Genomic DNA, 24,730 nt, shown 5'->3' with positions numbered 1-24,730 from the left:
GAAGGAAGAGGAAGTGGCCAAGTGAACCGAGGAGAGCCGATTGGACAAGTATGATTTAAACCAATCCAAGGCAACACCCTTGATGCCTACAGTGTGCTCAAGTCTCGCCAATAGGATTTTATGATCAACCATATCGAAAGCCGACGATAAATCCAATAGCACTAGGACCGAGGAGCGTCCATTGTCAGCCATTAGTAGAAGGTCATTGAGAACTCGGAGCAGCGCTGACTCAGTGCTATGATGTGGTTTGAAGGCCGATTGGAATTTATCATTAATGCTATTCTCATCCAGGTAGGCCTGGAGTTGAAGCAACACTATCTTCTCAAGAATTTTGGCCAAGAACGGAAGCTTGGAAATCGGCCTATAGTTCGCATAATCATTATAATCGAGGTTCCTTTTTTTTAAGAACAGGCTGAATTATAGCATGTTTAAAGGCTGATGGTACGCAACCAGAGAGCAAAGAAGAGTTCAAAAGGGACAATATACTAGGTCCAATTGCACTAAAACAGTCCTTAACTATACGAGATGGAAGAACATCATATACGAGATTAGTATTGTTCAGTTGTTCAACCAGACGCTTAAGAGTAGGGAGTGAAACGGGTTCAAACTGATAGAAGGAAGAGGAACAGTCAGGGGTAAACGCAGGGCCTGTCATTAAAGGAAGAGCAGATTTAAGAGATGAGACTTTATCTAAAAAATAATTTAAAAATTGTTCGCAAAGAACCGTGGAGCACGGCAGCGGCATAGTGGGGCAGGGGTTGACCACAGAGTTAAAAATTTTAAATAAAATTCAAGGATTGTTACCATTGGTAGAGATAATTTTTGAAAGAAAAGCTGCTTTAGCCATTTTGGCAGCAGTTTGAAACTTCAAGCGACTAGTACGTAGGATGTCGTAAGATGCCTGGAGTTTATCTTTCCTCCACCTTCTCTCATCCCGCCGACACGCACGTCGTAGAGCGCGAACAGAGTCACTTAACCAACATTGTGAGTAAGTTCTGGGGCGCTTCATTTTAATAGGTGCCACAGTGTCGAGGATGGAGGAACATGTAGTTAACAGGGTATTGGCAAAATTCTCAACCATATGAGGGGTAAGACAATCTGACGTAATAGATGCAGAATACACAAAAGAAGCAGAGAATTTCACCACAGTATCAACATTAACAGTACGCACATCACATAATAACGTTACATGTTATTATGTGATGTTACTGAAATCATCATGAATAACAGGAGTGGTGATTCCTGTAACTTTGTGTATATAATTTGGCATTTCTTACTGATGTAGGCCAAAAATAAATACATAAACTGAGCACCTGATGGCTTTGAACTTTTGTTGTCCATCTTCCATTGGTTTGAATTTTGCGCTCCAGTACAAACACAAATCCCCCAACCCGAGGATCAGCACAATTAACCTAACAGACCTACACCTTAGTTCACAGATTCACTTTGTCTAAGGTTGATTTCTGGGATTTCACACAACCCAGGATTCAGATCGTGAATCCATGATGGGCTTGGATTTACATCATTATAAATGAAATGTGCTCTACTTGGAAGCAGCCGGCCCCGCCCCTTTTGACGGGTTGTGTGAGACTTTAAATCATCAAACTGTAAATTATAAATTAAATTGTTATTGATCCTTTACCCCGAGTCCTAAAGTGTAGATTTATTTTCTTACTCTTCTTATATTTATTGTTTGTTTACTTGCACCGCTGTAACTGCAGCCTCGTCGTCACGTCTCTCTATATGCTGGACTGTCTGTAGCGGAGATGACAATAAAGTTTACTTTGACTTCAGCAGTGCGCAGGCGCACCGAGGGCTCTCGCGCTCACTTTATAGAATTTAGAAAAAACATGGGTGCAGATTATAAGTCTGTATCATAATATCTGTTTGTTGTTTTTATTTTGTTTTGCGAGTTGGTTATTAGATGCCGCTCCAGCCAGCCAGAGACTCCCCGCCGCCCCGCCCTCTCCTCCCTGTGCCGCCAGCAGCAGGCGCACCTCGCAAACGGAGGGCGCCCTTACTCCCAGCAAATGGCTGATAGAAAACCGATCGGTGCCTACGAATTTCCCAATATGCGCTGGCATGACGTCGGGGAAGCATGGGTACGACCGATTATTTTATTTTTTTCTTGCCCGTGATGCCCCCCCCACCACGATGCATCCTATTGGTTTGCACACTTACACACACCCAGCTGTGGTTTCCTGTTTTGCTGGACTCTGGAGAGCCCCGCCTTTAACGCTCTTCTCTCACAGAGAGCAACAGAAAACTTGGAAAAACTCCAGATTGACTGAACTCAGTTCAAAGTTACCTTGACACCTTTAGATGTGAGACGTAGTGATGGTCCGCTTGAAGCTGACGCTCCGGTGCGTGTGTCAGAAAGATCAACGCGCTGCTTCAGAAGCACCGTGTCGAGGCTTGATTCGTTTGGCCAGAGTCACGTGATCAGTGACGTCTGAAGCTTCGTTTAGAACGTACCTTTTTTTAAATCGAACTTTATTGAAACACAATGAGTATACAACATACAAACAGATGAAGTTTACAAAAGAACAGAACATGAACATACAGAACCAGGAGTAAAAAAATTATGATATGAGTAGGCGAAAAAAATCAACATATAAATATTGTTCTGAGAGGCTTTTTGTTGGTTGAGTCTGAAATTGATTGTATGTACAATTCATATCCTTATAAAAAGGCAGAAATATGGTGTTTTATTAATAAACTTACATTTATGGATATAAAATAGCTAAAAGTATTAACAAATATTTTATAAAAAAACATTTATCATTCTTCCTGGGGAACTTAAAGAAACAGAATAAAACATTTTCCCATCGTAAAGAAAACTCCCTTAAAATATGGACAATAACAAAACTGCTCAATTCTTCCAGAATCTCTGTGTAGAGGAACCAAAAGAGATGTGCCACAGTTTCTGGATGATCCCCACAGAAAGTTCAATTAGTATTTATGTCTCTTTTAAATGTTACCATATAGTGACTGGCTGGGTAACATTTATGAAGAATTTTATATGAGATTTCCTTCACCTTGTTCACAATTAGATATTTATGGGATCATCCAGACTGTCTTCCAGGTGATATCTGGAACATGTCGGTTCCAGTAAGATATTCTATATATGGGAGAGACATGATATCTTCTTGGAATAAACTACGTATTCTCTTATTGCTGTTACCAAGTTCCTGTGAAAAGCAGATTTTTCCCACTGCTGACTCAGCTGGATCAGGGAGAGTGACTGAGGCAGATATTGAGCTGTCAGTGTTTTTATATAACATTAAAGTCCCTGAGGGTATGGCACCAAGCACCATTGAGAATTCCCCAACACTGACGGGAAAATTATATAGTGTAAGGAATTCATTGTAAGTAAGTAGTACTCCCTCGTTAAATTTTAAAACTTAGTAGCGGCCGCCATTGTTGGCAGCTGAAATTTGGCTGTGCCGCGCTATGAATTCTGGGATATGGTGGGCCACGAAGGACACACCCGACCCATCCTTCAAACTCGGGGGAATGAAGGACGCATTTGAAGGAGTCGAGGAATCGGGACAGCCTTCATCGCCTGGCTGTGACGTCATCGGCCTTCAAATGCGGCCTCCGGAGGATGCAGCCGACGTTTTGGGACACAGCTTGTGTGTCTTTGTTGGTCATGTGACCTCCCAGGGACTACACATGGAAACGAGCAGTTTAGCTCAAATCTGGCAGGTTTCCATCGTCTGTTTTTGTCCTGATGTCCATGAACATGAACACTGTCCCTGTCAAACACGTCCAGATAATCTGATCCAGTGTTGTTCTTCTTCTGTGGTGTTTGTGATGGAGCAGCAGCTGCTGATCCTGATGTCCTCCACCAAGGGGGCAGCAAATTCAGCTGACTGTCATCATTTATTAAAAAGATGTAACAATGTGACATAATGCAATATAATAGTGTCAGTTACACATTGTGGGTTGCACTGTGGCCAGAATGGACATTACCTCCTGCCTAATGGAAGCTGTCAGCCATCCTGCAACCATGAATTAGATAAGCAGAAGTGAAGGGATTGTTAACAACAATTTAATAATAAAATGTAATGTGATAGTTGCACTTTATTAGCTACCCACAATCGTATGAATAATAACCATGAATGCACTGCATGCTCATAGCAAGTTCTTTAGGTTTAAAGTGAGATCCTGCTTTAAAGGGCGCTTCATCTGCTGGGAATGACATGTTTCTTCTAGTATGTAAGGCTCAGCCCATCTTACTGGGACTTACTTTTGTAGATCCACATGCTCTAAAGCTGCTGCTCCATGATTGGTGCAGAAGCTTTAAGCTACTATTAACAAATAATGACCATGGACTTAGTTGTTACTACAATAACTTATCATTGAGCAACTTGTAATTTTACTTGTAAAACTATGCAAGTAGAATTGAATGGGGCACAGTGAGCTGAGCACAGGCCCACTCTGTGACACTCAGAGGTTTGTGGATATCATACTGAGAGTATTGGACACAGTGCAGCCAGCTTGCAGCCACTTTCCCACCACTTTAGCACAATGTTTACATGAGACTCAGCCACACTAATGTTCCTGGGCAGACATGTGGTGCAGCATGGCTGATGGCACTGTACCTGCAGCTGTCATGGACAAGAACCACTCAATACCTCACCCAAGCCAAGCCTGTGCTGATGTTGTGATCTGAGACCGAGACACTAACCCAGGATCATGATATGATGTTGTGAGAGTTTCACTAAGAATTAGCTCTGATTACAAGATTTCAATCTATCGTAACTCTAATTTGTATTTACTTCAGTTTGTTCATCTTGGAGCTGTGTGCAGCTGAGGACAGTCTTATTATTACCAGGTGAGGATATGTAACAGCCACAGTCTGTAGAGATGATGTCACCATGGAGTGGTGATGTCACTGGAGCTGCCAATATGTGCTCCAGCCAAAGCTACACCAGAGGGTTGTGCTGTGTAACAGGTTGGTGCAGGTGGTGTTATCTACATTTGAACATTAGGCAACAGTCGCCCTTACTCCCAGCAAATGGCTGATAGAAAACCGATCGGTGCCTACGAATTTCCCAATATGCGCTGGCATGACGTCGGGGAAGCATGGGTACGACCGATTATTTTATTTTTTTCTTGCCCGTGATGCCCCCCCCACCACGATGCATCCTATTGGTTTGCACACTTACACACACCCAGCTGTGGTTTCCTGTTTTGCTGGACTCTGGAGAGCCCCGCCTTTAACGCTCTTCTCTCACAGAGAGCAACAGAAAACTTGGAAAAACTCCAGATTGACTGAACTCAGTTCAAAGTTACCTTGACACCTTTAGATGTGAGACGTAGTGATGGTCCGCTTGAAGCTGACGCTCCGGTGCGTGTGTCAGAAAGATCAACGCGCTGCTTCAGAAGCACCGTGTCGAGGCTTGATTCGTTTGGCCAGAGTCACGTGATCAGTGACGTCTGAAGCTTCGTTTAGAACGTACCTTTTTTAAAATCGAACTTTATTGAAACACAATGAGTATACAACATACAAACAGATGAAGTTTACAAAAGAACAGAACATGAACATACAGAACCAGGAGTAAAAAAATTATGATATGAGTAGGCGAAAAAAATCAACATATAAATATTGTTCTGAGAGGCTTTTTGTTGGTTGAGTCTGAAATTGATTGTATGTACAATTCATATCCTTATAAAAAGGCAGAAATATGGTGTTTTATTAATAAACTTACATTTATGGATATAAAATAGCTAAAAGTATTAACAAATATTTTATAAAAAAACATTTATCATTCTTCCTGGGGAACTTAAAGAAACAGAATAAAACATTTTCCCATCGTAAAGAAAACTCCCTTAAAATATGGACAATAACAAAACTGCTCAATTCTTCCAGAATCTCTGTGTAGAGGAACCAAAAGAGATGTGCCACAGTTTCTGGATGATCCCCACAGAAAGTTCAATTAGTATTTATGTCTCTTTTAAATGTTACCATATAGTGACTGGCTGGGTAACATTTATGAAGAATTTTATATGAGATTTCCTTCACCTTGTTCACAATTAGATATTTATGGGATCATCCAGACTGTCTTCCAGGTGATATCTGGAACATGTCGGTTCCAGTAAGATATTCTATATATGGGAGAGACATGATATCTTCTTGGAATAAACTACGTATTCTCTTATTGCTGTTACCAAGTTCCTGTGAAAAGCAGATTTTTCCCACTGCTGACTCAGCTGGATCAGGGAGAGTGACTGAGGCAGATATTGAGCTGTCAGTGTTTTTATATAACATTAAAGTCCCTGAGGGTATGGCACCAAGCACCATTGAGAATTCCCCAACACTGACGGGAAAATTATATAGTGTAAGGAATTCATTGTAAGTAAGTAGTACTCCCTCGTTAAATTTTAAAACTTAGTAGCGGCCGCCATTGTTGGCAGCTGAAATTTGGCTGTGCCGCGCTATGAATTCTGGGATATGGTGGGCCACGAAGGACACACCCGACCCATCCTTCAAACTCGGGGGAATGAAGGACGCATTTGAAGGAGTCGAGGAATCGGGACAGCCTTCATCGCCTGGCTGTGACGTCATCGGCCTTCAAATGCGGCCTCCGGAGGATGCAGCCGACGTTTTGGGACACAGCTTGTGTGTCTTTGTTGGTCATGTGACCTCCCAGGGACTACACATGGAAACGAGCAGTTTAGCTCAAATCTGGCAGGTTTCCATCGTCTGTTTTTGTCCTGATGTCCATGAACATGAACACTGTCCCTGTCAAACACGTCCAGATAATCTGATCCAGTGTTGTTCTTCTTCTGTGGTGTTTGTGATGGAGCAGCAGCTGCTGATCCTGATGTCCTCCACCAAGGGGGCAGCAAATTCAGCTGACTGTCATCATTTATTAAAAAGATGTAACAATGTGACATAATGCAATATAATAGTGTCAGTTACACATTGTGGGTTGCACTGTGGCCAGAATGGACATTACCTCCTGCCTAATGGAAGCTGTCAGCCATCCTGCAACCATGAATTAGATAAGCAGAAGTGAAGGGATTGTTAACAACAATTTAATAATAAAATGTAATGTGATAGTTGCACTTTATTAGCTACCCACAATCGTATGAATAATAACCATGAATGCACTGCATGCTCATAGCAAGTTCTTTAGGTTTAAAGTGAGATCCTGCTTTAAAGGGCGCTTCATCTGCTGGGAATGACATGTTTCTTCTAGTATGTAAGGCTCAGCCCATCTTACTGGGACTTACTTTTGTAGATCCACATGCTCTAAAGCTGCTGCTCCATGATTGGTGCAGAAGCTTTAAGCTACTATTAACAAATAATGACCATGGACTTAGTTGTTACTACAATAACTTATCATTGAGCAACTTGTAATTTTACTTGTAAAACTATGCAAGTAGAATTGAATGGGGCACAGTGAGCTGAGCACAGGCCCACTCTGTGACACTCAGAGGTTTGTGGATATCATACTGAGAGTATTGGACACAGTGCAGCCAGCTTGCAGCCACTTTCCCACCACTTTAGCACAATGTTTACATGAGACTCAGCCACACTAATGTTCCTGGGCAGACATGTGGTGCAGCATGGCTGATGGCACTGTACCTGCAGCTGTCATGGACAAGAACCACTCAATACCTCACCCAAGCCAAGCCTGTGCTGATGTTGTGATCTGAGACCGAGACACTAACCCAGGATCAGGATATGATGTTGTGAGAGTTTCACTAAGAATTAGCTCTGATTACAAGATTTCAATCTATCGTAACTCTAATTTGTATTTACTTCAGTTTGTTCATCTTGGAGCTGTGTGCAGCTGAGGACAGTCTTATTATTACCAGGTGAGGATATGTAACAGCCACAGTCTGTAGAGATGATGTCACCATGGAGTGGTGATGTCACTGGAGCTGCCAATATGTGCTCCAGCCAAAGCTACACCAGAGGGTTGTGCTGTGTAACAGGTTGGTGCAGGTGGTGTTATCTACATTTGAACATTAGGCAACAGTCTCATGAAGACACTTTCTATTGTTCACTAAAGACCAACAATAACAGAGACAAAGGGAGAGCAGCAGAACTAGTGCTAACAATTAGCACTGCTAGCCTGCCCACCAACACCAGCTAATGTTCTAAAAACGATGATCAATGATTTTGCTGTAACGGCTCCAGCTGTCTGTGTCAGGGACACGTTGGAGATGAAGTGAGTGATCCAGTGACAAAGGTTTGGAAACCTGCAGTCAGCTGAGACTAAAGGAGTCACCTGACCGAGAGACCAAATGTTTCACTGAGAACGTCCAGATGAACAGAATCAACCTTTGGGATAATCTGTTCCACACATCCATGTTTCACTTACTGCATTATATTTCCTCATTGCTGTGCACACAGGCCTGTGGCTTATAACCAACTCCAAGTTCAGACTCAGAGGCTGCTGAAGCTGTTTTCTGGAACAGAGACGTGTTGGATATAAAACCAACTCTTCTTTATGTGTCAGCACTGAGGAAAGGAGCAGCTTCGTTTCTAAGTGTATGAAGGACTGTAGCAGTGTGTGTGTGAGCTTTATTTCACAGACAGAACCATGTCAAAAACACAACTTCAGGTAAAAACAATACAAAATCAAAGAGTCTGATCAGAAGGATTAAACAGAGGAGTGTGGGACTGTTTTTAACAGACAGCAGGTTAAGCCAGGCTGGAGGAGTAAACTGAGCCTCGGTGTGAGCAGCAGTGTGTTTGACAGGAAGCTGAGATAAACAGTCTGGAGCCCATTTAGTGCTTCATATGAAAGTGTGAGGATTTGAAAGCAAATCTAAAATCAAGCAGGAGTCAGTGTGAGAATGATTTGTGCTTTTCCTCAGTCAGATGCTGGGAGTTTCAGTTCATCCATGTTCAGCGTGCTGTGCTTTGTGTAACAGGAGAATATGACAGTATAAATCAAGTCTTCATGTCACTGAAAGCCTCCACAGTCTGCTATGGAGGTGCATCAGTTTGGATTTACAAGAAGAACATTTCTTAAACCTGCCACAAGATGGCGCTCCAACAGAAGGGATGTCCACAGTGTAACACAGACACACACATACTGTGTGAATGTCTGAGTGAATGGGCTTTCAACACAAGGCTTCTGCTGCTACCTTTAATTACATAATTAGCTAACAAGAACAAACTGTTAATTACCACCAAAGAACGGCTCCAGATTTTAGCTGCTGACCATTTTGTGAAACGTTGATTACATCAGCTTATTGTTGATTTTTCAACCTTAATATCAGCTGCTTTAAAGGAGCCTCGTTCTCTCGCAGTAACAGTTTTCTTCACTAGATGCAGTGCAGGCACAGTCTGTGTTTCTAAACTACACACTAATGTTCATTGTTGTGCAGCTAAATCCTCCCTCTGGATGGGAAGAATCCCTGTCAGGCTTCAAACACCTGGCTTGGTGTTCTGGAGCTAATGTGTCACCTGTGAGGACTCTGAGATGAACACACAGCAGACACTTCAGTTCTCCGTCTGTGTGTCCTCAGTTTCCCAGCATGCCTTGGCTGTGGTGGTGGAGGTGAATGAGGGGGAACATGCTGCTCTGTCAGCACTCAGGTTTCATACCTGGTGATCTCAGAGGACAAAGCGGCGTTACAGCAGCGCACGTTGATGAGACCTGATGCTCTGAACAGTTCAGACTTCAGCCTCACTCTGAGAAAACAAACGACTGACTGTCAGCAGCAACTACACCTGCTCCATCAGTGACGGAGAGAAGAACTGAGACTGAGAGACATACAGCTGCAGGTCAAAGGTCAGAAACGCCCGCTCTTTGTACGGGTCAGCAGTTAGTACTGCAGAGGTCAGAGGTCAGCTTGCTGACAAACCATTTGAAACAGTTTGGAGCTAAAAGCACAACAGCAGAGGAAAGAAGAGACACTGCAGAGATGATGCAAAATATTGTGTTTTGTTCTCAGCTGTCAAAAAGTGTAACACACGTGTTCCAGCACAGCCTTTGTGTACTTTCACTTCTCCATACTGTCCATTGGAAATCCTGTTTGTTCCTTTTTGATTTCAGTCCATGTGTCCAAAGCAAACTTCTGTCCCACACTTTCTCTGCTGACTCTTCACCGATGCTCAGATGATCTCAGATGATTTCACCAGAACTCATCAAAATTCGGGCTCCACAGAAACCCAGACGTCACTAAACAAGCGTAACAAGCAAAGTGAAAACTGGTCGTTCAGCTTTATTGACCAAAGATAAGCTCACATGTCACCTCATGACACAGACACTTATTTCCACAGCATGCACGAGGACTGACAATAAGTGTCTATAAAGCCACTTCTATCTGCCACACCTGTGCTTCTGTCATGGTTGCTCTCCTCTCACTCTGTCATTTATCCACAGTCTGCCTCCCTCTGCTCCGTCAGCTGACGTCCTCTCTACACCACCTGCTGTGTTTTATCCTGCAAAAACACATTTAAGAAGCGTTGCACCGAGTAACGGGAGGAACTGCTATAAAATCCATTTAAAGGAGGTGGTGCTGAGTGCTGTGACTGGGGTCCCACCACTGACATCACGGGTGGAGGACATGTTGGAAAACTGCTACAAAGTGCTGTGCAGCCAGCAGAGCTTACAGTCTGTCCTGTGTGTCATACAGGCTCTCACACTTAGTGTTTCTGTGACACATTGAAGAGAAGTTTGTGTTGTTCACAGTTGTGCTTGTACTGAGTGACAGCTGACATGACCTAACAGGAATAATGTGTCTGTGCTGAATGAGAAGTAACACACAATGAAGTCTTGATGCATCTCAATCATCCAGGAAAGTGAGTCTGTTGCTTCTGTTCATCTGGACGCAGCGTTTTGTGGGAGAAACGTGTCGTCATCATCAGGTGACGTCTTCAGTCTCAGCTGCAGGTTTCAGTCTTACAAACAGGACATTTGCATAAAGACTGAAAGCAGCTGCAGGAACGATGGGCTGGGAGCTCCGTTCCTTCATCTTAATTATGCAGATTCTCAGGACCATTGATCAACAACCACTGATCCATGTCCATGAGTCCCATTCACAGAGATGTGGGAATGGCTGCAGTCACAGCATGTAAGATGGAAATAAATGAGAAGTATTTAGCTGAAGTGGATTTGATTTATGTTACTTCTTTTTTAACTTGTAGTTCTACATTGGAAGATTATTGTGATATTGGAATATAAAAATACATTTATATTCTATTATTTTCTCAAAATAAGCGTCACACTCGTGGAAGCCGGTGTAGCCGCCGAAACGCCTGCATTTATGGAGACTTTCAGCCCCAGGTAGGCCAGTTATGGATCTTGGGATCCACATTATGTCAGCAGCTGTTCTCCACCGTGAACTGTGTTCAAACAAACACGCTCACGCCTCACAGATGACAGCTTACAGTCCTGTAGAGATAAAGTGACTTCGTACAGCCCCGACCTGCAGACGCTGTGCGCAGAGGTTCAGGAGCAGAAGTCCCGTTGTAAACATATCACGGCAGACCCGACGATGTTTGCATGAACGCGCTTTTTTTAAAAGTCAGGTCAAGGCTCCAAAAGCCCAAAGGCGATATAACAGTTTGTGTTTGCTACATGGATCATTGTAGTTCAGCTTTCCTTTGTTATATTTCTTTAAGAGCTCAAAATGTGTTCATTACATAAATCAAATGTAATGTAATGTAAGCTCAATGTCCTTACAGCGTAGCGTCTCTTTGATAGAGAAATGCCCAGAGTTACACCATCTATCGTTCACAAACACAGCCAGACCCCCTCCTCCCTTCTTACCACTCTCCGCTGTTCTGTCATAAGAGGCTCAGCAGCTAAAGCAGCACACCTGGGTCTCCCAGCCTATTAAAAGCAGCCCTTTGCTTCACCTGCTTCACTAAACATTATTATTTTAAGCAGAGTGGTGTGATTTATGTAGGCATTGCTGTGTGACAGGAGGACTTTTCTTGCACACCCACCAAATAAGGGCGCACATGCTTCCACGCCCACTGGTGACTGCACACATCCTTTCAAGGAAGCATTTCATTCATCCCTAACAAATGGAACAAAACACTGTGCAGCGTGTTCAGGTTTGAACGTGGCCCTGGCCTCTCTCTGCATCCACCTGGCACATGCAACACACATCCACTCCCTGCTGAACTGCTTGTATTTGATGTGTTGAAGTTTTGGTAAAGTTTGAATAAATTCCACTTTATTTATAGGAACATTTCATCTGTGGACTCCTGCTTCCCCTCTCCTTGAGCCAGTTTGTGACGGGAACATGACATAAGAAAAGTAATTTATCCCTTTTTGATTCTGTGTATCTGGCGCTCATCCAGTGAGTTCACACTTGGCAGAAACAGACTGAATTTGTCTGGAGAACTTTGGCTTCAGCCAAGTTAGATAAACACACTGTGTCTCTGTCAAAACAGCAGTGTAGTTGTGGCACCCCTGTGAGGGAATGACCACATGAATATTATTTTGTGTAAAACACTCATGTAACGGGACATTTTTCATTGCTATATGTATTTATTTTCAGTTTCTTTAAGAGGATAGAAAATCCATGTAACAGGGATTCATTTTATGTTAGAAAGCAGTGAGGGCGGAACTTTGGTGCTTGCTCCGGGGTTTCGGGGAGCAGTAAGTGGAGCCCACCTTCCGCTGCTTCCTCAGACACGTTCTGGAGGAAAGCAGAGACGCATCGTGTCTTCCTTACTCTGCTCTTCACCTGCTTTTACAGGTCGGTACACGGTGCTCGCACCGAAAATGTTGTTTATTGTCACCATGGTTACCCACGTTAATGTGAATGGGAGAGTTAAGGCGGTCCGCCAAAGTTATTTATATGTAAACACGGGAGAAAACCAGAGGAGTGTCCCGCGCGACCGCACCGCGAGCCCGCTCGTTAGGTGGAGCGCTCGTGAAGCAGAGTCAGTGCGCTCCTATGCTCTGTGCAAACGTGTTGTAATGCTCCAATCAAATCAGTTCTGTGAGATGTGAATGTTAATAGTTCTGTTAAAGTGACTGAGTAGATTAGCTAGTGTAACACAAGCACTCTGAGCAACTCTGTGTAGCTAACAGAGGCATTCATGGGTTGATTAAACAAGCTGTGTTTCATGATGCACTAAATAGTGATTTTGCCAGTAAATTACTGGAGGGAACAAATGTAATGTATTTACCAATGCTGTTATTGAATAGAACTGTTTAGCCAGTAAGACACTGCAGAAGACAATGTGATGTGTTTATTGATATGATAAAAGGATGTAGCTGTTATGGAAAGAAGTGTGAACTTGAGAAACTGAACCAGTTAAAAAGAGTATATTTCACTGATGTTGTGAAATAAGTAAATGTAATTGATGTGAATGAGGAACCAGCTGAACAGTATATTGAAAGCTCATGTTTAGTGTTTTATAGCATTTATTTGTGTGAAATAAATCAGACTCAGACACGTTCTGGAGGAAAGCAGAGACGCATCGTGTCTTCCTTACTCTGCTCTTCACCTGCTTTTACAGGTAACATATTTGTCATCGAGGTCTTCATCCTTGGGACCCGTAACATAGTAACTTCTTCATTGTTATACTTCTATAGTTTTCCCATTTTGTGAGCTGTGGATGTGGAAAGTGTCTCAGTGACACATCCACATGAAAACGGCGTTACCTTCGTTCATTTGCACGTCAAATGAACGAGCTGTTTGGACTTTAACGTCACAGCTGATGCTTCGATACTCGAACTCAAGAGTTCAGCTTCCACTCAGAGGTACAAGTACACACAGCAAAGATAAACGTGTACACAAGGTGGAACCCACAAGTGCACAGCTCCAACCAGAGATGGGCAGTAATCCGATTACTTTTTTCAAGAAACGAGTAAAGTGAGGGATTACTATTGCAAAAAAGGTAATTAGATTACTGTTACTTTCCCGTAAGCACGCTGCGTTACTGCGTTACTAAAACCGCAGCTGTGTGCAGATGAACAATGGATAATCTATCGAGTGTGGAGAGAGTGTGAGCGTGCAGCGTTTAAAGCGTGGAAGCACTGACCTTACTTTGAGTTTGACTCTGTAAAAAGTGACAAAAACATTAGCATCCGCTGTTCACTGCGTGGGAAGACAACATGCTCACTCACTATGTGTTAATGGGCATGCTTATTTATAACTTTGATAAAATGTCATAAAAATAATTCCATGCCAGCTCACCATTGGTGATCAGGTAGTTTCTGTTCCAGTTCCAGTCCCATAAATCATGAAGCTTGCTGCCAGAAAAGCTTCAAATCTCCTTTGAAAGCTGTTTGTGGTCTTGATTGTGGGAGCTTCAGTTGTCTGACTCCAGCTGCCACACAGTGCTCACTGATATCATTTGCAAAAACCCCAGTGTGACAATATTTATCAGTGAAGCAGAAATCAGGAAGTGACGACTTTTCTTTGAACATTTGCTAAGGCTAAGCTGTGCTTTCTACCACAGTTGGGAATTTCCTGGTTTACAACAAATTATTGTGTCAACACCGCATAAGATTTCAAACTACAGGAAAATCACTGGAGTTATAAGAGGCAGACAACGACACACACACCACATGCATGCTGTTGCTATTTATTGTGGATTAACCTGTCAAGGGCAAGAACAAAATAATTCTGCCTCAAATACAGGAAATCATAGCTTTCCTGTATTTCCTCCATTGTTGGCATGCTGGTTAGTGCTGTTGCTCCACAGTAAGAAGGTCCTGGGCTAAATTATCCATGAATGTAAACGGCTGTGTGTTTCTATCTGATAGACTGGTGAGCTGTCCAGGGTGTACCCTGCCTGGTAACCTATCACTTCAGGGTTATTTCCCAGCCCTGCTGCAACCAGGATAGAGATAGGAGGATGGTAGTTGTTGTAGACCCATTCAATTTCAATTGAAGGATTAAAATGTTCCAGGAGCTCAACTTACTCCATCTGAACATGTTTCAATTGTGTTTTATGAACACAACATGCAGGTTTACTGAATATGAAAAGGTTGTGTTGATTTAACTCAGTTGTTTAAGTTTCTGCCAAAGCAAAACCTTTGTGTGCAACCAGTGTCCACTATTGAATCAAGTCAATCCAACATGTTTTTGTCAGTGCAAAAGGAGTTACGGTGCCTGTATTCCTGCACAATATTGTCCCGGGAGGGAGAAAAACTTTCTGGTGAAGTTTTGGTTGATTTTTGGGTTTTGCTTGACACTAGGTTGATTTTATCAGTGAGGTTTGGATTGTTTTCTTTCTCTAAGAGAGAGAAAGATGGTTTTATGCTTGGACATGTTTGCAATGGGCCCCAGTATTTGTTACTTTATTAGTATTTTATTGGTTGCGTTTGTTTGTGCTTTTGTTACAGTGCACTGAGATAAGAACATCTGAGAGGTGTGATCCACCGGTGGTGATATTTTGGTATTTTGTGAGTTCCTGATTTAACAAATCAGCTCTTTAATCCAGACCTGAGAGATTGAACTTTAAAGCGCTATAAAATATTCTTACTGGAAACAGTGGCAAAGTGTTTTTCTCCATGATTATAATGGGCTTGGGAGAAATTCACTTATATGTGACATTGATCACATGAGAAGTCCTGAGCCTAAAAGGATTGCAGCGAGTCAATCCAGTCCAAAAACAAGGAGCTGTTTTCCTTTAAAATGATGACGTCATCTTGCTGGTGATGGAGGCTCGAATAGGCTGCGCGTGAGACTCCATTATCAGCAATATCTGGTATGAATGTGTGTGGATGTATGCATGTGACTGGACTGTGACGGACTGACGACTAAAAGTTTAACTGACTTGATACTGAGACAAAAACGGTGCCGACTTTAGGATTAGTGAATGTCCACAACAATTCACCCAGCCTGTAGAAGAAGGGTGGAGGTTTTGTCTTGCTTTGTTTGTGCAGGAGCAGAAGGATGACAGAGACTAAAGGGGGAGGCTGTAGCTTCACATGAGTGTGAGCTTCAGACTGAACCCTTTGGTTGCTAATGTTGAGTCACTGATGTTTGCATTAAGAAAATTGTGTTTTATTAGCTGTGTTTTAATTAAGGTATCACATTATATTGTTGGGAATGTTAAATGCTAAAGTGAAGAAAAGCTTTGATTTCACTCATGACTGAACATGTTATTATTAACCATAGCAGGCCACTGTAAAGAGTCAATTAACTGTTATAGAGGAAAAAAAGGCCAAAAACTCTGTTAATACCTATGAATAACAGGCAATGATAGACTTGTCACATTCAAAATAGAGATATGTAATAACAAACACGGGTCCGTGTCATTTAGGTTCTCCATTGAAATAGTCAATCATTTAGAAAAGTAGAATATATATATATATATGTCTCAACGCTGTTTCTCAATAATATTAAAAACCTAAAAACTATTGTTGTGGAAGATAGAAGTCACTGTGACAGCCCTCTGACTGTGGAGGACGTTTGTAATCCTATTTCTGCACTTAAGGCCAACAAATCTCCCGGCACAGATGGTTTAACTGCAGAGTTTTATGAATCATTTTCTAATCTCCTGGCTCCGTTCTTACTGCAGCTTTTCATAGGAAGTGTAGAGAATAACATCCTCCCTCCTACTCTTACTCAGGGTCTCATAACACTTATTCCAAAGCCAAACAAAGACTTACTTCTTATTGATAATTGGAGACCCATCTGTCTGCTCAATGATGACTATGAGATTATGGCTTTAGTACTTGCTAACAGAATGAAAGAGTTCTTGGACACAATTATCGATGAGACACAATCAGGCTTTATGAGAAACAGACACCTTTCTAAGAACATGAGACTGGTTTTAGATCTACTTGATTACTCTGATTTGGTATCTGACTATAGCTTCATTCTCTTCCTGGATTTTTAAAAGGCTTTTGATACAATTGAACATCAATTTATTTTCCACTCTTTGGAAAAATTTGGCATTTTTCTGTAAAGCTATCAAAACCTTGTACACGAATGGCAATAGCTCAATTAAAATGATTAAGACTCCACCCCGAGATTTGACCTGTTATACAAGGAATCAGCACAGCTGATAAGGAGCTCATCATCAGCCAGCTAGCTGATGACACCACACTCTTCTTGAAGAATGCAAATCAAATCCGTCCAGCCCTTAGTGTTATTAGTGATTTCTCTGAGGCATGTTAATACTTTTAGCTATTTTATATCCATAAATCAATGGCGTGTCCAGCGGGGTGGCCTGGGGGGGCACAGGCCACCCCCCCAACCAGACTGGCCACCCCAGGTGCCACCCCAAAGGTAAAACAATAAAATTCAATCAAATATCAAATGTACGATTATGTTTTCACGGTGAAGCTCAGATATCCGAGTCTAAGTGAATGCAGCATCGGCTTCTGCGCTATGCGCATCACGTTAGCAAAGGTAGGCGAGCCAAGCACGAAGGACAACACTGCAGGAAACAATTTTTCGGTGAAAGAAAATGAGGACAGAATAAATGTCCCGGTAAGTAATATTAAGTTTGTTGAGTTTAGTAAACTTCAGTGAAATTAGAATCCCAAGGAAAAAATAACACTTAAAGAATTTTTGCAGCCGTCGAATATTTCAGACAGTATGCTACTGAGGGCAGCTAACATAAGAGTTATGAGTTATAAGATGCAGGTCGATGTGTAAAAATAAGTCAGTTGTTTGGTGGTGGCTATGGCAGGGCTTCCACAGAGGCCAGCAGGTGGATGAGGGAAGGGGAGGCAGGAGGAGAGCCCCGAGGCGGCCACCAGTCCGAGTGTCAGGTGAACTGAACTTCAGGTAAGAAGTTATGACCTGCAGTCTATCTGGGTCAGATATAAACTAAGTTTAGGTGGAGTTTATTTTCGTTGTGCTGACTTTTTACTCTCAGTTGCAATAACTCGTACTGCGTTCTAGCCAGCTTGATGGAGTTTTTATACAGCTGGGTGGGTGCTATGATGTTACTGATAGTGAACTTTATTTTATTCATGCCAACGGCTCCTTAAAAAAATGGAATGGTCCCTCATTCAGAGAAAATATTACACGTTTCGTATTGAGCTGAGAAGAGACGCAGTTTGTCCCGGACTTTAGCTAGAATGGAAAAAGACACAAAGCTGGAGTTATTCTGTCTTTACGCTGCACAGCTGCCTCTTCTCTCATTCTCTCACCCTCTCTCTCCTGCTGCTACTTCAATCATGAAACTGATCAATGATCAGCTGATCGGCTTTTCTCTCTCATTTATTTATCGCCCACTTTGCTGGTCATGATGTCGGTTTGTGTATATGTGGTGAGAGGGAAACATGAAGATGAAACCAGGAGATGTCCTTACTGAACCATCAGAGCTGAACAGGTGATGGAGAAACAGGTTTACCTTTTAGGTCACATGAATGAGTTGAAGGGAAGTTATGAACTGTTTCTGAGAGACAAACAACACCAGGATCCTTTTCTATGTAGCTGACAGCTGGTAACTGTGCAGGGGTGGATCTAGCAAATTTTTGCCAGGGGGCAGGTAGGGCATTAACAGGGAAAGGGGGCACAAAGAAATACTTTTCTTTCTTATTCTCATTTAAAATATCTAGCTTTTATTAAATAATTATCTAAATCTTACAACCAAAGTTTTTATCTGACGTAAAATGTATAGAAATCATACATATACCAACAAAACTGTACATCACTGTCACAACAGGGTTTGTTTTCATTCAAAGGCTTTATGGCTTTAATACCTGGTGGGCCGGACTCTAGTCAAAATGCCCGATTTTCTGTACCGGTCCAGCCCTGCAGGCTAATACTGGCAGTGTCACCATGCCAGCTGACTGTATTTCATCATCAGCCAGTGCTGTTCTTTATCAATATTACCAAAGTTTACCATAAGGAAGCAAAGAAAGTATTTACTTGCTTTCAGGTTTTATTCAAATATTAGTCTTTTCAGTTGTTTCCCCACTTTTTCCCTGTTTCAAAATCAAACACCAGTTTGTGAGAAGATTATCTTCTTTTTTTAACAGGCAGATAAAGTTTTGCATTGGCATTGGCTAATTTGTCAATTGTTTGCTACAAATGTTCGTATTTTAATATTAAAAAATGTTTTTGCCCAAAACATATGTGCACTATATGTCAGTAAAAACACTATGCAAATATTGCTGTCCTTGAATGCTGAGTAAACACTGACAAAGCACTGATTGTATCTCTTGTACTTTATCAACGCAGTATCTAAAAACTTTGCACTGGAGTGGTTAAAATCTCATTCTAATAAGAGTTAAAAGCGCATTCGGTTATTAGGTTTACAGGATTATTGAATTATGGTTAATGGTTGGTAGAATTTTTTTTTAAACATTATCTGCCAATTACATCTGCCACCCTTCTCCAAATCTGTGCCCCTACCTGGCCCCCCCAACAAAAATTTTCTAGACACGCCACTGCCATGAATGTAAGTTTATTAATAAAACACCATATTTCTGCCGTTTTATAAGGATATGAATTGTACATACAATCAATTTCAGACTCAACCAACAAAAAGCCTCTCAGAACAATATTTATATTGTAACAGTTGCTATTGTAATGCAGTGTATCACCACATGGCGGCGTCTCCTGTCTCACGACTGGTGTCACCCCCTTTTTGTTCTTCTTCGCACTCCTCCTGTAATGGATGCTCCCGTGTGTACGCGGACTAGTGTGCTCTTTAGTAATGTGTGGTAGAGGTAGCACTTTTATTTTTGATATTGTAAATAAATGAGTACTTTTTGGAAAGTCAGAAGCTGTTGCTCATTCGCTATCCACCTGCACACCTCCGCGGCTGGCTTCATCTCCACTGCACGTTACAACTGGCGCCCGAACTTTTTCCCCTTGGACTTCAGACGATTTTTGCATCCCGCCGAGTAGAGCTGGGCGATATATCAAGTTTTTAAAACATATCGATATATTTTTATACGAGATATAAGATGTGACAATATCCTTTATATCGATATAGTCTATGTTACGTTATAACTATAGTTGTGGAGCCGCAAGTTTGCCTCTCTTTCGTCCACTTTTGTCTCTACGCAACGTTACTCCGCCTCGCCTTCACTGAAGACAACTCCCCCTCCTCCCCCATTGCTTCACGTGCAGGCAGCGACAAGATGGACACGGCAAATCTCCGTTAACGAGTTACTGCGCATCGACCAGTGAGTGGGGCTGGATGGCGTCAACGTGTTAACGAGCTAACCATGCTAACGAGCTAACCGCGCTAACCCTAAAATCCTTGCATTTTCTCAAAAGTTGACAGCGCACCTTATGTATGAATTCTGGTTGTGTTTGATGGCCGTGAACCGATTTTATGTGGTACACAGCGCTCAGCAATCTGTCAAAAATGTTTTATTACGACTTTGGTAAACTACGGTGCTGCACCGCTTGATAGTTTGTCGGCGCATTACGGCTACCGAGGAGCCTTCGCGGAGTGATACGTACTGTGCTTCAACGTAATATTACCCTACTGTGTATAAGGACCATAAATGGCACCTGTTCAGAGACGTGGTTACGAAGAGGATTTCAAACTCAATGCTGTCAGTCACAGAGTAGAAGTTGGGAACAGAGCAGCTGTGAAATCTGTCTTTGTTACTATGCTCAGCGTCTTTTAGTTTACATTTTGACTGCACAATTGTGAGCTTTTTGTTATGCACAAAAACAACATTGTTTTCTTTTATTTATGGAGCATTATTATTTAATAAATGCTCATAATTTATTTTTGAGTAAATTTTATGTACATCTGCTCTATGTTAATAAAAGTGCCTGTGTGACATCTGGGACACAGCTTTGACTAAGAACTCTCATTTTGTTCTTACTTTATGGCTTTTAAAAAAAAATATCGAGATATGAATTTTGGGTCATATCGCCCAGCCCTACCGCCGAGGATTCTTCTCTTCTAGCACGTGAACTGTCTCGGAAATCCCCCCAGTTTTGCGGACGCTCAGACGTTTTCTCCAGCCATGGCCGCAGCCTCAGCTCAGGTGGGACCCGACTAATTTCTGGATACCGTGGTGTGCCGCTGCTCCGCTTAGGAGAAAGAAAAAGAGAGAAGCTGACTCCGCGACGCGAATGGACTCCGTGGATTTGTTATTTGTTGTTGGTTTCGTCTTCTAAGGATTAATTCTTCTGTGGAGAGACTGGACATGAACATTTCTGCTGGCTTTTCATTCCCCTTTCCCTCTGCTGAGACTGACTGTAGCACATGTAAGTGATAGCTTGGCCGACTACAACCGTTGGTGCTGGTCTTCGGCTCAGTATAACGAAACGACTTAAAACTAATCTTGCATTGAGCTCTAGTGTTGCAGACATGCTATTGTAATAACATGGTTCTGATCACTCCAGTCTAATTTCAGTTGTTGGGCGAAATTTTATATGTGGTTTTTCTAAATTTAATCTTGAACGCATTTTTGCAGTTTTGTCTTTCTAGTCTGACCTAACTGACTCTTTTACTGCTATATCAATAACTGCGCTGTGCCCTGGAGCGGCTTAATTTTTTTGAAATCGCAATGGCACACTGCCCAGACGACTCTGACTCAGACATGGAACTTACCTCGTTACCTATGATAGGTTTGTAGCTTGAACCCATCCGCTGGAACGTTGGAGACAATATAATTACACTGCAAAGCAAGACACAAGTAGGCAAGCTTCTTCATGTTTCTCGTGCACGGGAGAAAACCGGACAAAACGCCGTCCCTTCGCTTAACCCCAGTTGCTCTCGTCCGTTCTCCCGTACCACTGTTCTTTTATTGAGGTTACATGAATATGCATAAGTTCATTAACATATGACGTCTACATACAAACAAAGAGTACCTTGCCTGTGTATGTGGGTGTGTGTGTGTATGTGGGTGTGTGAGAGATCTGTGTGGGGTCAAGATGTGACCCTGTGTAGACTCTGGTGCTAGCTGGTGCCAGGACGTCTGGGTCCATCTAACAAAAGGCTCTTATACTTAAACAGATATACGTGTGCTTGCTATACCATAAATCAAAGATAAACTCTCCTAGGGAGTGTGATCCATGCCAGGACACTGTACAGAGGAATGTATGCACCCCCCTCTACACAGAGTTAATACAGACCTCTTTTAGGATGAGACATCCTTTCAATCTACCAATGATTATATACTTCTAAGCATATATGAGTAAATGTTTCTAAGCATAAATGACAATCAACAATACAAAATCTAACATTCCCCCCTTATTGACGTTTATGCTTGAAAAGTCCCCAGTTACGAATACCTCATGTCTGACAGGTTCAATGCAAACATTGTTATATTCAGCATATGTCAAATCACCCTAAATTACTGAAAAAATACACAGTTTAACAAATGTATTAGCGGTTATCCCTAGGGATGGGTACCGGTGTCCGGTGCCATGATGGCACCGGTTCTGACATAAACGGTAGTAACCAGACCGAAAAGCAGCGCACATTTCGGTGCTTTATTTCGGTGCTTTTTTTTCCTGAGCTGTGATACACTTCTAGCCAATCATTTTACGTTTCCGAGGATAGTAGGCGGGTCCAGGTACGTACGTTCTTTTATGCAGAGCTACAGATTAAAAATGCCCAAGGCAAAGCGGTCAAAAGTCTGGCTGTACTTCACAGCAAAATATGCAAACTCAGCAGCAACAAGTGCTTTAAGCTGATACTGTGATACTGTCAAAGGAAGTAACACCTCGAATCCGATGAAACACCTGGTGACGCATAGCGTTTTTTTTTTTTAAAAGCCGAGAAATGCGCCGTATTGGATGGCAGCAGCAGCCGTTCTTCTCTGCGTGAGTAGCTTAATGTTGTTCGTGTGTAATTTACATTGAGTAGGCTAACCACGTTATTACATTAATGCATGTAAGGTGAACTAGCAAACATCATCATAGCTACATGCGGCTGTCTTCTTGTTTGATGGCAGATGCTCCCTTCACCCTGGCCAAAAAAGCTAAAACGACCAAAGAAAAAGTGGAAAACAGCTAAATATGAGAGGTTTTTGGACAAAGTTTGTATTTTTTCCATTGTTTAAGCACTGCTTCCAGCTAAGAGTGATACCATATATGCCCCATAGCTGCAGAAAAGGCTAACATTGTTATCTTTTTACAAAAAACCAGCTGAATATGAGAGGTTTTTGGACCAATTTTGTGTTCTCCATTCTTTAAGCACCGGTTCGAGCACCGTTTGAGCACCGGCACCGTTTCAAAAGTACCGATTTGGCACCGGTATTGGATAAAACCTAAACGATACCCATCCCTAGTTATCCCATTCAGTGATCTCATCTCATGGCAAACTGCATCCTACAAGCAAACAAAGAAATTGTTAATTTAATAGTGAAAATAAGAAAGTAACATTTTCAAAACCATCTCAGCTTGGTGGTGTTTTCTCTGGGTGTGCAAATCACATGTCTCTCTGCAGAGTGGTTTGAGTTCTGCAGGGCGTCATGAATGTCTCTTCCAGTTGTTTCCATCACTGTCCATAGGACCAGAGTCCGAATGTATGTAGAATAAACATTCAAACATACTAGTTAGTTTTGTTGTTTGTCAACATGGGTCTCAGCTATTTCCAAAGCTGCAGACCTCTCAGCACTCTAGTTTTATGGCCTCTACCAACCCCCATCACCTCATTCAAGCCTTCGTCCTGTGAGGGGGATATTTATGACTCCTTCATTGTCCACGCTCTGCAGAGAAACACCTCTGTGGAAAGGGTGCAGGGTTCCGTTATCTTACTGCTGTTGTGATCCCAGCAGTCTTCAGGGTATCATCGTATTCACAGTACAGTGGCACAGCATTAGGTGATGTTCATAGGAAACTGCTGTCATCACCACCATAGCTTCTGGTTCCTGTGCTTTTCACAGAATCATGATGTCATCCTCGAACTCCTTCTGCGCTGTCGATGGAGCCTGGCACGCTCCCGTCATCCCTCGAGTTTTCCTGTCCCAACGCTGCTGAAGATGATCTCTGATCCTCTTGAAGTCTCTCTCCTGGCCTCAGCTCCCATCCTGTGGACGATCCTCTCAGGCACTCCTTCTCGTCATGGATAGTCCTGATTTTGGGCCTGCTGGATCTGTCTCAAAACACTCAGCTTCTCTGCCTTCCTCCTGGTTCAGCTGATTCAGCTGTCACGCCTGGCACTTGGTTGCCCTAGAGTTGATCAGAGGCTGGAGGTTGAAGTGCGAGCTTACCCTACGGGGGCTCAATCCGCACTCCCCCCTCACCACCGAAACAACCAAGTGTGAGATTTCTCTATTGTGCTGTCTTGAGGGTGCTGGGGTTTCCTGGGACCTCGACCTCTTTGCAGTGGCTCTGATAAATCCAGGAGGGTCTCTCCGCTATTTTGCAGGCAGTTTCATGGTCCTTGCTGTGGCTCCAAGGTCTGATCTCATGCTGGGCCCCAAACAGCTTGACCTTTGTCCTCAACCACTGCCTGGGCTATGCCTGGAATGTTTCTCGCTTCTCACTGCTGCACCTGTATTTCAGAAAGACTTCTATTTGGAGAGCATGTCAACAATCATCAAACCACATTCTTTAGTTCAGTGAACTTCACTAATAGGCCATCAAAGCCTCATCTGAACATGGGTGCACCACTTGCATAGATTTAATACTTGTAAATAAACAGCTAATCACACAAATCACTGCAACAATAATAGTAAACATTGTTTAATGTTAATTCTGGACCCCACTTCTTGACGCATGGACAACCATGCGTCAACTCACCAAACCAGGATCCCTGTCTTAAAAACTGGCTCCACCATACAATAAAATCAACTTCACTCATAAACAATATATCAGAAGAGTAATAAGCATTCAACATCAGCAAAACACATAAATTCATCCACCTTTTTGTCCTGTCTAGGTGGAGGTTAACCTT

This window comes from Diplotaxodon limnothrissa, linkage group LG3, assembly GCF_057381915.1.
Source record: "Diplotaxodon limnothrissa isolate DT_005_m linkage group LG3, D_limnothrissa_male_GT1.1, whole genome shotgun sequence".
Taxonomy (NCBI): Eukaryota; Metazoa; Chordata; class Actinopteri; order Cichliformes; family Cichlidae; genus Diplotaxodon; species Diplotaxodon limnothrissa.
The sequence above is the reverse complement of the archived record's forward strand: the minus strand, read 5'-3'. Positions refer to the sequence as shown.